At 29.2% G+C, this 15,654-nt stretch overlaps 1 protein-coding gene and 1 long non-coding RNA gene across 2 annotated transcripts in view; one reads left to right on the plus strand and one right to left on the minus strand.

Annotated features, from left to right (window-relative positions):
• LOC121129144 (limbic system-associated membrane protein) overlaps window positions 1–15,654 on the plus strand; it is a 359,843-nt gene that overhangs the window by 251,417 nt on the left and 92,772 nt on the right. The gene's annotated exons all lie outside the window — the stretch shown is intronic.
• Window positions 5,060–8,409, minus strand: LOC139907258 (uncharacterized). Its single transcript, XR_011783719.1, has 3 exons — window positions 5,877–8,409; window positions 5,684–5,823; window positions 5,060–5,622 (listed from the first exon to the last, which is right to left on the minus strand). It is a non-coding gene; the product is annotated as an uncharacterized lncRNA (long non-coding RNA).

A 15,654-nucleotide genomic window follows, 5' to 3' on the forward strand; every position in this document is an offset into this window, starting at 1 on the left:
AAAAATAAATAGTCTTACTGCAGAGACTATTGGTACTTTTATTGGTAAATTACTTATTGTCAGGGATAAAACCATATTTAATAAAAGTGAAACATTAAAAAAGTAGACAATTTTATTATTTATTATGAAATTCCTTTATACATAATAAGGAATCGAAATTGGTATTGAAACCGTCATCAGATGTTATAGCAACCGAAATCTTTCAAATTTTGTATATTGACAGATTTTATTGATTATTTCTTTTCTTTATTTGTTATGTTGATAATGCAGGGGTGTTCGCAGGAGGTGGGCTGTAGCCACCCTCAGAATTAAGGAATTATTCCTTTGTACTAGAAAATTTAATTTTTGAAATGTATTAGTATTTTCCAAAAAATTTAATTTTCTAGGAGTTGCTGTGGATTTTTGAAATAAACACATCCTGCGGACGTCCCTGTAATGATTAGCCAGGTTTTTAGTAAAGGGATATTTATAAACTCAAATGTTTATTTGTATTGGGTTTTTACGTGATTCTTCATTTATATCTTATGCCATTTGTAGATAATATAAAATGTTAACCTCTATGAGAAATAAAAGAATAAAAAAGTATTGTCCCATATCATATTTTTTACAACTATATGTATCTATGTACATAGATATCAAAAGGAATTTGCATATTCACGAACTCGTAGGATACCAAAGATTTAAAAATATAAATTTTATATCACAATCCACACTCTTTATGTCCATTGCTATGCAACACATATATGTATAATATAGAGAGAAGGAGAACGTAGATATATATTATATTTTTTTGTACATTATATTAAAGTGTTCGCCATTTTTTAAAGTTGAACAAATTCAAAATTATCATGGATCATATGGATATTTTTAGATGTTGATATTGACCACCTAATTTTTTTTCTGTGCCATCAAAAACCGTTACCCTCCATCCGGTTAAAGTTCTAGCGTTCCAGAATTACTTTAAAATGAAATCAAATTAAAAAAAAAAAAGAAAAAAATCTAATTATAATTAAAGTATAAGAAAAGAAAAACTAATTTTATAATTTTTTTGAACTTGTTAGTAATTTTTTTTTATGTAGTTGGTTTTTTTAAGTTAAAACTCATTAAGTAACTATTGACGGCATCCAAATATAAATAAATATTTATGGATTTTTTATTTATTCAGCTATTTAAATAAAAAAAAATTTTCATGAGCACGATACAAATGTCAATAAACATATACATATAGTTTTTAGATCTTTGAATAATCAATAAATTAATTAATAAAATCAGACTTTTGAAAGTTTTTATTCAATTTTGACCTTGAGTGATTTGTAACAATTAAATTTTTTGTGTCTTTTCCCTTTATCATTGTTTTATGGGAGTCGTTTGTTTTTGGAAAGAGGAGGTGACATACAAGAGAAAATATCATAAGTCTCAAAGAGAATAAAAATGAAATCACAGATTTCTCGTAGGCATGAAATGGTCCGTAAAGACATCGCTTGGGACTCCAATTAACGTTCTGGCCAAAAAGCGTCAAGTAACCCGAAAAAAGTATCCTTGATCATAAACATAGACCTTAGGATGAAGTCATACCACTTCTACAAGAGATAAATCCTTACAGCCAAAATGAAGGCCACGGAAGAAAATTGCTGAACCATTTGAAGTACCATTGTAATCGAAATATCTTTTATTCAGGTGAGAAACAATGGACTGTCGACAGATCCAACAACATCCAGAACAACAGATGATTGGCCACAGAGAGAGTTAATGTCCTTCACGTCTTAAAAATCCTTAGGGTCAACGGCAATGTCACCCACTCCTAAGGAATCCAATGGATTACTTCTTTTAGGGAGAGTTAGAAAGGAAGGTCTTTGTCAATTCACACAAAACCATAAACTACTTGAAGTCCTCCACCATCAAGTGCTTTCACAAAGTATCTCACGCAGATGTGGTCAAGGCTTGCAAATCATTTAGGCCTCGTATTGAGTGAATGATTTTTTTCTTTTGTATCATGAGAACATGTAAATAAAATTTCAAACCTCTATTTGTATCTCTTATTGATCAGGATGCAGTTAAAAGGGGTCCGGAAACCGGATTTACCGGGTATGAATCCTTCATTTAAAAATATTCATATCATTTTTTGCTTACAACTTGTACAATTTTCTAATACAAGTTGCAACTTGTACAAAGCATATATACTCGCATATATGGGCCTTTCTTTCTAATTAAAAATGTTAATGTATTTTTTAATCATATTAATTGCTGCAATGGGAAACGAGAGTAGGTCAATGAGATTTAAAGAGCCTTTTACAAATGATATAATTTATAGTTCCGTCACATTTTGCATAAACTATATAATCCATGGATTAATTCCTTAATTAATTCTGGGGTTACTTACTTAACATGTTAAGTAATTTATGATTCATTTGCAAACATAGCATAATTTTTTTTTTTTGAAAACTGCAAAACCTATGTTAACATCCGTTTTTTGCAATAAGGTGCGCAGATACGTATGGAGGCATGGTATGTAAAAATATATATTTGCTATTTCTAATGCAAATTTTATGCACATTATGTTACGTGCAATAACAATAATAGTCGTAATAATATTATTTAGAAAACGAGTCAAGAAATGTAGTATTTGATATTATATTAGTATTTTACAGACTGATGCACAAAAAAGGAATTTATTAAATGTAGACCTTTTACTACTTCAACATTTAAAAAGTGATTTCATTTCTGATTATAAGCACCTAGGTAGGATTTTACCGCTTTTTATCATTGATTCTAAAGATATCTCCGTGAAGGCAGGCAACTTCCTATTATATAAATAAATATCAATGCTGAAAATCGACATTAAAAAGTAATAGTCTAAGCGGTTATTGTTAAAACCCTCAGAGCCAACTGAAACAACGAAATAAATTATGTAATATTTTTAAATGAGCGTATCCTATAAGTTAAATGTACTCTTTCATTTTTGAGCTGATAAAATATTTCACAAATGATTTTAGATATAATAATATATAAATCTCTTCAATGCAGTTAAATAGAAGCAACTAACTGAAATTATTTATAGTAATATTCATATTTTCTTATTTATACTCCAATAAAAAATTACAAACTATAGTTAGAACATCAAACTACATTGAAAAACCTTTATTTAAATAAAGGTTTTTATGAGCTGATGTCCAAAGGTTGGGATGGATATTTTGTAGAGTGTAAGAAACAGGCAGAAGCGAGACTAAATAAGAACTATTTAGTTAATAATTCTTACATAGCACATAAGCGTCTGTAAAATATCAAAAGCGTCGAGGCATCTATCATTTTTAATATCGCCTATAAGGGCCCTTTATCTAAGAATGGTCATGTAACACCGTACAGCACTAGTAATTATAATTGATTAAGATATAAAGCATTTAAACTAATTTAAAAATTAAAGAATGAAATCTCGCAGGCGTTTAGGTAAACTCATCAATAGCAATGAGGATTTCTTGGAAAATTACCTTGTATATTCCATAAGTTATGAAATTGTGTCTGTTCCTCGACACCTAATAACTCATCATACTACCAAGAGTATACAATATGTACATATTATGAAAAGTATAAAAGATTTTGTCTCGGGATATTTTGATTTGAATTAAAAATAAAATGCAATCGATTAAATAACTACATTTGATATTTAAACCTTTTTGTGTAATATGATGAATTATAAGTCATATAATGAATATGATGGGCACAAAACAATTTGTGCACAAACTACTGATTGATATAAACTATAAATAGATTCAATCAATACCCGCCAAAATTAAATATGCTCTATTAAATTTTGGGTGTATCTATATATTACTGAGCTTCAAGGGGTGTCTGCAGAGGTTGGGCGATATAAAAATTTATGAGCAGCTGTGGATTTTTAAAAAAAAAATTCTAAAAAAATTAATTTATTGAGAATAACCATTGATTTTTGCATTTGTTTTTCCAAAAAATTTAATTGTTTGTGAATAGGTGTGGATTTTTGACATTTTTTTTTCAAAAATGTTTAATTTTTGTCAATAGCTGTGGATTTTTAAACTTTTTTCCAAAAAATTTAATATTTAAAAATATGATTTTTAAATTTTTTTTATTTTTTGAATTATTTTGCCAAAAAAATAAACTTTTTAAGAATAGTAATGATTTTTTTTTTTCCAAATTAATTCAATACTTTAAATAGTTTTCAATAAAATTTAATTTCTTGATAATAACTAAGGATTATTTTTTAATTTTTTTCGAAAAAATTAAAATTTCTTTGTGAATAGCAGAAAATTTGTGAAATTGTTTTCGAAAAAATTTAATTTTTTGTGAATAGCTGTGGATTTTTGAAATTTTTTTCTATAAAATCTTATAATTTTTTTTGTTTACGGCTCTGTAATTTGAAATATTTTTCAAAAAAAAATTAATTTTTTTAAATAACAATGGGTTTTTTTCCAAAAAATAGTATATGAATATTTTTTCCCCAAAAAAAATAATTTGATGTCAATAGCTGAGGATTATTTTTTCCTTTTTTCCAAAAACCATGAAATGTCCCCCCACCCCCTTGAATCCTTGGGACACCCCTGCTTTCAGTAATTAAGCCTACATAAACTATAATGAGTACACAGTAGAGCAAAAACCTCAGCCAAGGTCATTAATATAGTTGATAATATTGTTAAGAAAAACGCGTGCAAGGAGGATGGGGGGAAAAAAGACATATGGTATCATTGTTTAAAATACTGATGTGATTATCATCTGCCTGCTTTATTATGATTTTTGAGGGTATAACGAATGTATTTATAGCAAAATGTTTAGTGAAGATATACTACGTATAATTGACTTCCACGTTTTTTATCCATTACAGTAGATTTGAAAACGTCACACTCCATGAAATTGTAATTCATTATGAACCTTATTCTCGGAATAATAGCTAATGAAACGACAAAAGTATAGTATTTGAAATATATTTGAAGCTCAAAGTTTAAAAAAGAAGGCTTTAATTAAATATAATCTACATACTAAAAAATAAACCACTAAACAATTAAAATCATATAACTATTAATAATAATAAATTATAAATACAGAATATTGAAATAATAGATTGATCCAGATAATTTTTTCTTGTTCTAACATAGGAATTCAGTTAAATATGTCATAACTTTAGGTTGCAATACACAAGCGAGACATGGAGTTTAATCAAAAGATAATCACCCCTCTTCTTCATGTGGAAGTTGCTATATACAATTGTGCACAGGATAGATATATCTCTACCGATGAGATCTAACTAATTATTAATAATAAAGTAAATGTCAAAATCATAAAATTAGACAATAAATATATTAATAAAAAAATGTTAGAAATAAATTAATCGTAAAGATTTAGAGCAAAAGCTAATTATGTAGTAATGTCCGGCGATATTACTCCCTATTAAGAGCATCAAAAAATATTTTTCCCCGTTATTTAGGTATGCTTATATAACAACATACTATTATCATGAAGGATATACACAATTGTTAATTATAATGCAACACCCAATGTAACTACCCTCGTTGTTGTGACCATTTAAACAGTTGTTTTTGCCTTTTATGAGTTTTCTGAACACCACTTCTTGGAGCCCATCAACCATAGCTAAGCCTTAAGTGATAAAAAGTAATATTTATTGACTATGTAATATTGGAAAACCTAATTATCATACCCAAGTCTTAAAGTGAAGTAAGTAGTCTCAGACAAACTAGTTACAAACCATCCAAAGCTACTACCCCCGTTGTTGTGACCATTTAAGCAGTTGTTTTTGCCCTTTACTGAGTTGTGTATCATAATTCTTGATATGTTTAGCTAAAATAGAATCATATTTTATGGTTAGATTTAAAAAAAAATTGAATACTTACTGTGAGATAGTACAAAATTCAGAGTTCCATTTCGATATTCGTAAATACTTTTTACTGATAACTTGATCGTCATTTGGTGTGGATGACTCAAAACATTTTTATATGTATTTCTATAAATTACATCAGTAACAACATCCTCCATTAATTTAATGATGGTTCCTCGGGAAGGGATATGTTTAGCCTTGTATTTCTCCATAAATTTTTTGAACGTAGATGATTAGCAATGGATAAGGTTATATTACATGCAATAAGCATCGTTGTGAGATCAGAGTTAAAGTCTGACTTGATGTATTCATCGTCAAATTGATTTTATAGATGAATATCGATACTCTTATTATGAGATGAGGATAATGAGTGGCGTGTAATTCTAGACAGGGGACTAAAGGCACATTTATATCGACAAATCCGACAAACCATCTGTTTCTCATCCGGTAAGTATTTTCCAAATTCCTAGGGCTCCATTTTAAGAAATCCAGACAGAAGGCGACGTTATTTTTTGCATTTTACTCAGTTCTCTATCGACTATCCCCATCTAATATTATTATATTAATATTGAATAATAAAGGCGGGAATGATAACGTTCATGATTGATAGAAGAAGATGTATACTATTTAATCAATGATGCCATAAGTATTTCTTCTCTTCTCCTCGCACGCTTTTCTATTCTTACCAAAATGATCACCCCTAGTCATTAAGCATCTTAATTAAACATACATCATGATACCAATTTGAGCTCTGAATTTCAATTTGTTAAAAAGTAATGATTATGTATTTTTAACGTTTTCTGCTACCTTGACCTTGTAAAGTTTTATAATCTTCTTACCAAGTTTGGTCAGAATCAATCCGTACCTTTGCCGTAATCTTAGTAACTAACAAACAAACAGATACAAAACCTAGCTTTTCTATTTCAAGATACCTCTAGCTAAGAAATTTATTTGAATAAAAATTATTTGATCTATAATGTAAGGATTTATTCATTCGATTCTGGTTTAGCAATGGCACAATAAGGCCTGATAATATGTATTATCAAGAATAATTTTTTTGAACGTATAATATGAAAAAGTATATAAGTATTTTTTGCTACATGAATATCAAAACGATTTAAGCACTAACCATCATTTTAATGAAATTAAAAATACATTATTGTATGATTTTTGGTAGAATATAAACTTATTTATACTCAAATTTCTTCTCAAGTACATCAATTACTTTCCAAACTGAAATATATTAGCATTTTCATAGAGATTTGAAGAAATATCCCAAGAATACATATTATTATTTTGATACGAGCACTTTTGAACAGATGTGAGTTCATATCAGATACATATCAGAGAAATATTAATAAAAACTTTTGTTAAATGTATAATTAATGATTGGAAAACCTTTTTTTTTTACCTTTCCATGGTCATAAGTTTCCACCCGGTACCAAAGAAGCTCAGCCACAGTAGTTAGGTACATTATTTCGTCAAAGCATGCCAAGTTCCACCTTGACGTAACTGAGTTATATTATATCTCACAGAGTCTCCGTCTCTTTCGTGAAACATCCAAAGTAAGACCGGATAATGTGAATGACCGCTTATAATGTACTTTAGAGGGTACAAAATACAAAACAAAGTTTAAAGTAAGAAAGTAATGTGTTTCACTCAATCTATTTATAATTATACTTGAAATAAAACATCTATTGAAATCCGCAAAGTCTGGTATAAAAAATGTTCGTGTTCAAACTTGAAAGGGATTGAGAGGTATAAGGAATTAACTTTGAAGGTTGAATCTATATACAGCCCCTTTTTTGAATGAATATGCATCAGAAAATCATTTGATGCAAAAGAAAAAAAGAGATCACTCATCAAAAAGGACGCTTTAAATATGTTATTACTTTTGTTGAATAATAGGGTCAATTGATTCCTTCCGTAGGTAGCATTGTTAATTTTTGAAATACTTAACTTTCTCATTTTGCTTCGCAAAATAATAAAAGATAAATTATCATTATTTTAAAAAAGTGATACAAATTAGTTTACGTTTTGGTAAGTTTATTGAAACACGTATAAGTGAGATAGGTGATAATTTTGATCCCAAATTTAAACTAAGACATAAAGATAGTGTAGCCCTTAACATTTTAACAAAGCAATTCAGATTATTTACAAAAATGTGAGAGAATATGATACAAATTTAAATAATTACACATCCAAATGAGATTTAGACAATCTCACTATTCCAGATTTTGAGTTGAAATTCTTTAAGCATGTATGTAGAACAGTATTTCTTTTCCAGGGGATTGAGGTCTAATTTAAAATACCATTTCTATGTTTAAAAAAAAGGATATTAATATATTTTATTTTTAAAAAAAGTCCATTATAAATAATGAATTTTATTAATTGGCTTCTTTTAAAAAGCCAATAAATTAGAAAAATCTACTTTATTGACCTTTTTATGAGTTAAAAACCACTTATATAAATAAATGGTAGAACATTGCAAAGAAATATGCAATACACTAGCAATCGATTAAGATGTTGCTTATACCATAATTGTAAAAAAAAAAGAGATATTGACCATTGGAAGAGTGCAAACCCTTTTGTAGTTGCTACATGAGCAGTGGTTTATTTTTGTCAAAATTATTCCATCGTTATTCTTGAAGAGAGAACATCAAATAAAAATATAATTGCTATTCATTTTTAATACACTAGGGGTATGAAAAACAAAAAGTTACACGGAGGATTTGTTACGGAGTTATATTCGTAAATCCTTGTAGAACTCAGAGTAGAACTGAGGATCGACATCGTGGTATGTTCATTTCCTTCATCTATTAGCTGCTCACAGTCAATCTAATAAAACGCCATGACAACCATGCTTTCCTCCTCCTACACATTCTTAAAATTGTGAATATAACAACGTTGATTTTCTGCTTCTTGTTTTTTAACATACTAACAAGTCATATTTTTTACAATTATAATTATGTTCTTTGTCATTCGCATGTTCTGGAATAATTTAAAAAAAATTAAATCCTATTAAAAATTGATACACTGATTAGTATTTAGCAGCAAATAATATACGTACCTATGGATAATGATGAAAATCCAGTATGGAATGGGCATGTTAAAAATAAGAAAACCGAAAATCAAGGCGGTACCCCGGGTAGTTTTGCAGGAGAGAAAGAATAATGCTCATGACTTTTCATTATATTAGCTACAATCAGCTGTGACAAGGGAGGAAGGAGAAAAGGATATAAACAAGGACATTAGCAAGAATTACTCCGATGTCGATCCCCAATTCTACTCCAAAAACAAATTAGAATTATAACCCGACAAGTAATCTTCAGAGTCAGTCTTTTATGCGCACACGCGAAGCTTCAACTAGATTTTGAATACAATTGAATCTATTTAGGAAAGGATGTTGACTACTCAAGAATTAAATAATAATGATAACTGCTAAGGATAAAAAAATTCCTTCCTCAGAATACCAATTCCAAAAACGGGTCAGCTATAAAATAACCCGGATTTCATCTGTGCCGATGATAGTATTTATTCATTATAAAACAAGAGTAGGTTAGCCTGGTGTTTCCCAGGACATTAAGAAGTTCAGACCGTACAATTTTATGAATTATTCTTGCTGCATTTTTAACAGAGATTAAAATTTTTAGAGAAGACAAAATACTAAGGATTAAACTATCTTTCACTCATTTTTCAAATTATTGTCACAAATCCTTTCGCTTACTTTCTCTAAATCTTATAATTTCCTTTAAGAAGTTACATACAAATATGCAGCAGGAATTTTAAAATTTAAAACTTTACAGTTTTTTTATTTTTGTTTGTATGAAATAGTTTGTTGTTATACAAAAAAAATGTTTAGAAAAATGTTGTTTAATGGCTCGTATGGACTTAAAGACCAAAAATATAAGCAGATCCGTTTCTGCAGCCTTAAGAAGCCACTTTTTTTTGTTGTTTTCATTCATTGGCTTGTTATTGATTCCCGGACAAACACAAGCACTGGGGTTACCATTTAAAAAACATTTTTTTTTTTGTAAAAAGTAAAAGGGCGGGGTGAGATACAACCAAGAGCCTTTGGTCAAAACAAGTAAATATAACTTTTTAATTTTTTAATAGATATTATTGTCAAAGTATTTATTGAAAGTATGTTTAGATTTTTATATTATTTCTAGAGTTTCACATAGTTTCTTATTAAATCAATATATAAAACTGTTTTGAACGAATGAAAAACATTTTTTTTATTAAATATTTCTATCTACAAAAGTAAAACAGATTTTTATACCGTGTCATTAGTTATTTTATATATTGGAAGTATTGCATACATTGTAGACAGATATAAATTAAACAAATTAAGAGTGCATAAGGCATTTGTCAACACAAAGGCAACCTACCGGGTGTACAATTCAAATCTGGAAACTTAGTAATTCCAAAATTAATTAATGTTGAGTGATTAAATTAATTCATATTTTGATATATTAAAGAATTAATATTTAGCTGTAAAACAATACAGATCTAAGCTTTCTAGATTACGTATATACCGAGAAAATGACAATTGAACGTGATCGACTAATTTCCACTCATGCACTCCAAGCAATTTGACATTTTCAGGACAACATCTACGCCATCAGTAAGTCCCAAACGTTGGAGAGAAAGAAGGACTCTGTCAAAATGGTCAAACTAGACTCAGAGGAGTTAAAGAAAACAGTCTAGGACAATCCCCTCACATTCCTGAGGGCCCATGCAAGAGATAAAAAAAGTCATCAAAAAAGTGGGTGAAAAGAGCCTTTTAGGGTGGAGATGCCTACAGTATCTGGCATACAAACACTGCGGTACTCAAGGAGGGCAGCATCTGTAGCGGGTGCCAGGCTTTCCGCCGTCACCTGAAAGCTATAATTGCATCGGAGAGCGGCTAAATTAATTATTTAGATATTTTTGTTGAAATTCTATCGTTAATCAATAAATTATATCTTGCTAAAGTTTATAATTCAAAGTGCTCAGATTTTTATACTCGGTATACATTATCCCTAATTTTTTGGTTTTGGATTTAAAATCCCCACCCTCTATTTACAAACAATGTAATAAAACATGTTTGACAATTAGACTATTCTTTATTTTTCTTCAAGATTGTTTTGTGTTAACTGACCAATTAGTTACATATGTACTTTCATTTTATGACCTTTGTTATAAATATATTTTATCATGTGGGATCTATAATTCCCTTTTGAAAGTATCAAAATGAAATTTCTATGAAAAATGTAATTTATTAAAAGATTTCATCACATTAATTTATGTCATCAAACTTATTTTTAAATAAATTATTTTATTTTTAATAAATTTCATAATAAAGGCAATTTAATTTAACGTAGTTATGAATAACTTAGACAAATTCTTAATGTTTTAAAGGGGTAGGGGGATATCCTCTTATGCAGAGGTTTTTTTAATGACAGTATCTACATAATATTATTGCTATGACTTTGTTAATTCTCTTCAAAAAATCTTTTTGTAACTTATTTTATTCTCTATTGTAAAAAAAATTCTAAACTTTTTTTTACCACAGTAAACTGAAATTATAAATAAAAAAACTATTTTAATAGAACTTGCTCATGAAATTTAGTAAAATGTGAAAGCATATTTATATATATATATACTTTTTAACATTAATTTGCTATAGGTACATATGTACAATGTTTAAATATTTAAGTATTGAGAGGTTATTTTGATAAATATATACATTCGTGTTGTTGGGTTTACCGGACTTACTAAAGTGATATCGGGATACGAGCACGTTTAAAAAGGGGTAATACTAAATTGCTACTCGAACAGTAACAAATTACAGCATCACTAAGACTACAATGATTAATTCTCCAATCACGTAATCCCTCCAATTTATGAGCCTCCTTTTCATACGAAATAAAATTGATCATTCATTATACGTAACAATTGAACACATTGAATTTTAACTTTCAAAAGATATAATCAATTATTTAACAATATAATTTCAACAAAATCATTCATTTGAATAGATGTATCTCTGAGCTCTCTTAATAATTAATGTAAGTACTCCAAGCTTACTGGAGGTGGTGGAAGTCCTTGGCACGCACTGCAGATGTAGTCCTCTGTCGTGGCGTCCCAGTCCAGGCTGACAGAGGCTTTGAGGGTCTTTCCGTTAGGATGGCCGACACTGCAGTCCTTCCCTTCAACATGCACTCTAAATGTATTGTCGAGGAAGTGTCCAAAAAGAGTTCAAAATAACTCAAAAGATTCATTCAAAAGAGCATTACAACGGAAGAGATAGTGTTCTTTTATTGCTGGTGTTAAAAGTGGCCTCTCCGCCCTCACAAAGCTCCTTACACCAACTTTTTGATAACTCTGGGTCCAGTTTGGCCTTTTTTATAGAGCCCTCTTTCCTCTCTAAACTTTCAGACTTGCTCACAGCGTAGACGGTGGTCTTGAAGACACCCAACTCCTTGAAGTGTGTGAGTGAAAATACTTTGATCACGTTCAAGCGTTATTCAATTATTGTTTATACGTTAATATATAGAAATATGAATTAGTTTAGATCACTCAACTTTCATTAATTATTAAATTAGTAAGTATTTAGATTTCAATGGACCAACCGGTAAAACAAGCATTAACGTAAGTTGTTCTTTGAAGCTAAGTACAAACTGCGTGCCCAAGTAACAGGGGGATGTGTTTCCAAATTGTAAAGAAGTCTACTTCTTTCAAATTTTATGAGCACATTTTATTTGTACCAAATGCAAAAATAAAGGAGGGGAATATATTGCATACATAACTTTTACGATTTTTTAAGGTCTAATATATTATGATTAAATTAGTATAAATTAGTTCCGTATTCATACACCATGAAAATTCCTCGGAGCAATCTCTATTTATACTTAATATTATGTCATTGTACCATGTTCACAATTTGAAACTAATATGATGGTATACGTAATTTATATCTAAAATCGGTTTAGAGCAGTTCAGATGGATCACTCAGTATTCAAGTAGCAAACCAAAACAGTGTCTCAAAGATTCATAATTTATACGAATATTGATCACGAGGTCTTCTTTTCGTCTCTTTGCTTATATATATGCTCTCTCCCAAACAAGAATCCTACGACTTATTTGACAATGGATGTGAATTCCTCTTAATGAATTTTTTATCATCTATTTTTAGTGAAAAATGTATCGAAATACAAATGTTGTTGTATATTATTAATGTATAACTTCCATATAAATAACTATATAAAATGTATGTAAACTATATACTGTAAAATTAAGTTAGATAGAATCTATTGTCAATTAATTAGGAACATCAACCCCATCATTACATGGCGCAGTGACATATACTTAACAACCTCTCTAAGCATTGTGAGACCTAACATACAAGAAAAACACCTATTTGGAAGAGCATTAAAGTATAATATATCATAAGGACACAAAATTAACCGAAGAAAATAAGTCTAGAGAAGCACAATTAAGATTATTTTATGCACAAATAAAATATGTCAAAGATATATTAATGGATAAGACTCTAAATAACTTCAAGATTAAAAAAAGGGAAGCTGTTGAAAAATTGAATCCTAAAATCGAGGAGACTTTATCGGTTACGGATGAATCATTCCCAAAGATTGAAGCTAAAATTGAAAAAAAAAACTCCAAGTTACAAAACTCAATTTCAAAATCATGGAAAATCATTTGGAAAGTAGTTTCACGAAAATACAGAGTATATATAATTTACATGGTAGACAGATAGGTATATTGGAGGAATAGACGGGTTCTTAAGAGTTGGCAACCAAATTGAAGAGACCGAAGAACCGACTCCGAATATACCTGATAAAAAAGTCTCGATGCCAACCCAATTTAAAGAGTATCGTTTAGAGAATAACTTTTAACTTAAATTATTTATTTATGAACACTTGAAGGAAAAAGATTGTTGGATATATTAATATATAACTTCTGCATAAAAAATTGTATATAAATTTCCGTAAAATTATGTAAGATAAAATATATTGTCAGTTAATTAGAGAACATCAAACCTATCATTACATATATATATATTCCTAGTTGTTTACTGGAAGTGGTACATAAATATTGGTATCATGGAATTACAAATATATACATATATCTACTATTAAATTATGTACCTTATATAACAACTTTAGAGAGAGGAAAAAGAATAGGGAAAAATTTTCATACTGTGTGTACACCAAGAAAAAGTTATTTTTTTTTATTTTTCCATTATGGTAAAATACTTTAAATATATTCAAATCTAATGTACTGTGGTGGTAATTTAAAAGAAAATGAGGAAGTTCTGCTTTGATATTTGTTCATTACATACTTTACTCGTAAATTTTAACAAAAATTCTATATTTATATATGCACAACATTTGTATCATATTATTTTATCTAATATATGAATGGAAGCATAAAAGTACCAAATGAAGAGTTTAGAGGCTGGGGGAGTATTTTAGAAGATGAGAGAGGTATTTAATTAAGATTGTTCAACCTTATCTGGACCGAGAACGGCTTAAACCAGACACAAACAGAACAAAGCTCTAAATGAAACAAAATTTAAAATCTTGTAACTAATAACTCTTACAAGTTGCTCCATAATTAGCTTTTGTAAATGAAAAATATTGTGTCTCGAGATTTTGTTAGCCAAATCTGAAATATTGCCACACCCTACACATAAAACAAGTGCAAGAATGGTGCAAAAAAAAATTTTGAGCACATATGTTAGCCTCCTTCGTCACTTGATCCTTTTCACTTTGACATTAGAATGTTGGGTATGGTCTTGAGTAGGGATTATCAAACTTCTTCTTTAGCAATGTACCACTTGTAAGATATTTATTAACAATTTTTTTTAGCTTCAGTGAGAAGGCCGTCAGCAGAATTTATTTTGAAGGGGGGACGGAAAAAAACGTGGATTGCCTCGCTGTTGGTATTTTAAAGTCCCTAATAAATAACGTTAGATATAAAAGGATCAGAACATGCTAATGCATGTTGACAAACAAATAGTATTGTTTGGGATTTCCAAAAGGAACAGAGGAGTTTCATCGAACCCCAAGGCTTTATATTTTTGCTTTACAAAACTCTAAAGCCTTAAGAAGCTCTGAGCAATAGTAATTGTTACCCTGTAGCTTTAATTTTAAACTAAAATGTTTTTTTTTATGTATATATTTTACGTAACTACTTCGGTATTTAAGTGTTAGAACGAAATAAAAAAATAAAAAATACATAGGACAATCAATCTAAGAAACCAAAGTTTGAGATATATTTTTAATATTATACTCTCAATCGATGGACCTATTTTATCCACACTCCTGATTGATGAGTTGTACAAATATGATTTATGCAACACATTATACTTAGTATGACATTAATACGCCGATGCTCACAATTTTGAAACAACAATTCATCTATAGAATCGGTCTAGACCGAATTTCAAATAAGAACGATCCCGATCGATACTTTTGTATCACCGATTCAGTGGTGAATGTTCTTTGGGACTAGCCCATACCAAAAAAAATTAAATGACCGAATTAGTTTGACCATTAAAAATCTTAGCTGTCTCAGACTGGTTTAGTATATTCAAACTGAAAGCCAACGTGAGTATTGACTTGCTGCAATACATCATGTCTTTTATAACAGATATGTAAAACGTTGATATATCTAAAGCATTTTATTGATGATGTTTTATTTTGATTTTCATATATTATAGTATTGAGTACATTTATTAGATATATCATGTGGAGATGGGAATTGTGTAAGATCGCGAGAAAAAGGCA

The sequence above is a fragment of the Lepeophtheirus salmonis genome, chromosome 14 (assembly GCF_016086655.4).
Source record: "Lepeophtheirus salmonis chromosome 14, UVic_Lsal_1.4, whole genome shotgun sequence".
Taxonomy (NCBI): domain Eukaryota; kingdom Metazoa; phylum Arthropoda; class Copepoda; order Siphonostomatoida; family Caligidae; genus Lepeophtheirus; species Lepeophtheirus salmonis.